Below are 2,238 nucleotides of genomic sequence, written 5' to 3'. Positions count from 1 at the left end.
CAAAGTCGGTACTAATCGTATTACTGGGATTGCCCATAAGGTTGTTAGGCTGACTCAGACTGCTTTTATGCCAGGGAGACACATTCTTGAGGGTGTTGTTGTGCTTCATGAACCTATCCATGAAATTCAGAGAAAGAAAATGGATGGTGTCCTTTTTAAAATTGACTTTGAAAAGACGTATGATAAAGTGAATTGGTCCTTCTTGCAACAAGTTCTGCGTATGGAAGGTTTCGCTCCAAAGTGGTGCGAGTGGATTGCTCAGTTTGTGCAAGGGGGAAGTGTTGGGATAAGGGTTAATGATGATATTGGTCATTATTTCCAAACCAAAAAAGGATTAAGGCAGCGTGATCCGTTGTCCCCGATTCTTTTTAATATTGTTGCCGATATGCTTGCCATCCTCATTACAAGGGCTAAGGAGGATGGACAAGTTGGGGGTCTCATTCCTCATCTGGTTGACGGAGGAGTGTCTATTTTACAATATGCCGATGATACTATTATTTTCATGGAGCACGACTTAGAGAAAGCCGTTAATATGAAACTAATTCTCTGTATTTTCGAACAACTTTCGGGACTGAAGATTATTTTTCATAAAAGTGAGCTCTTCTGTTTTGGTCAAGCGAAAGATGAAGAACAGCAGTATAAGCGTCTCTTTGGATGCGAGTCTGGGTCTTTGCCTTTTAAATACTTGGGTATCCCTATTCATTTTAGGAAACTCCTTAACAAGGAATGGAAGTCTGTTGAGGACCGCTTCGAGAAAAAATTGGGATGTTGGCAAGGCAAGTTACTCTCATATGGAGATCGCCTTGTGCTTATTAACTCTGTTCTCACAAATATGCCAATGTTTATGTTGTCCTTCCTTGAAATACCTAAAGGGGTACGGAAGCGTCTTGATTTTTATAGATCCAGGTTTTTTTGGCAAAGTGATGAGCATAAACGAATTTTTTTAATTTTTTTTAGAATTAAGGAGCTCAGCTCCCGATTTCATTAATGAAACCGCAATAGTATGTGTGACATAGAGGTCCAACAGAAAGAAATATTACAATAAGCTGGGCATTATGAACCAATACTCCAGCAAACCATAAAGGTTCTAATAGAAAATATAAAAGGCACTGGGTCGACGACATGCATATACAGGCACTTCGATGACTTCTTTCTTTTGAAGTTGTGCATCAGCTTGTATCTCTCATCGTCGCCTCCCTCCAAGCACTATGAGCATGAGACACATCAGACGCGACCTTGGATAGCCTGGATGCGCCATCCCTGAGCTTATCACGGTCCGCTTCCTTTTGTAGCCCAGCCCAGAAATTAATCCAGTGACAAACAGAAAACATAATATTAGTAGGTTCTTTAAGTACTAATCCCTTAAAATAAGAATCATTGCGACATCTCCAGATGCTCCAGCAGAGGGCAGCGACGCCAACAGTCACAAGCCTTTGCTGGTGTGATATCATAGGTGATGTGTAACATTGGCAAGTGTTTTAGATGAAACATTGATGTGAATATTTTAGATAATATGGACACTTATATGATGACTTGTATCTTGCTTGGACTTAGTGCTTTCCTAGTGGTGTGTTGATCCATTAGTTTTCTTATGTGAAAAACATGGCGTGAGTTGTGTGGAACTTACCCTGAGTCAAGTCGTGGACTTGTGCTCTACCGATTATTTGTGTGTTCGCTTTCAGGTGTTGCCAGAGCTAGAGGAACGTGGTCGATAACGGGATCGAGGGGCGAAGCTTGGGAGAAGCTGAGGTCGAGGGATCAATGTCATGCGGGACGTTCGTGCGAAGGAACAATGAAAATGAAGACTACGATGATCCGGGAGGGCACCGGTTTGTCTTACGTTGTTTATACCGGAGATGTACGGTATTGGAGATATTCGACACGTGATGGTCGAGTTTTGAAGACATCACAAGAAGAGTTGATGGCATGGAGTGACATCGACGTGAAGACATGTAGGTCCAGCCTTGGCTGGATGAGAGCTGTTTAAAGATTAAACAGTAGCGTCATTAAAATGACATTCGATGGAAAAGTGGTCCACATGAAAGTTGTGAGCATCATCGAGATCGTCCACATGAACAACTTTGCTTTTGAAGTCGTCTCAATCCGAGGTCGTCTCTGGGCCCCACGAGAAGAATAACGACTGGGACAGAAGAGTTCGTGTTGGATTCGGACTCGGTTTAGGGTCACGAATTTTTCCTTATAAATAGAGGACATCCTAGCTAGGGTTTTAGCAACGAC

This window comes from Brachypodium distachyon, chromosome 4 (assembly GCF_000005505.3).
Source record: "Brachypodium distachyon strain Bd21 chromosome 4, Brachypodium_distachyon_v3.0, whole genome shotgun sequence".
NCBI lineage: Eukaryota > Viridiplantae > Streptophyta > Magnoliopsida > Poales > Poaceae > Brachypodium > Brachypodium distachyon.
Note: the sequence above shows the minus strand (reverse complement) of the source record.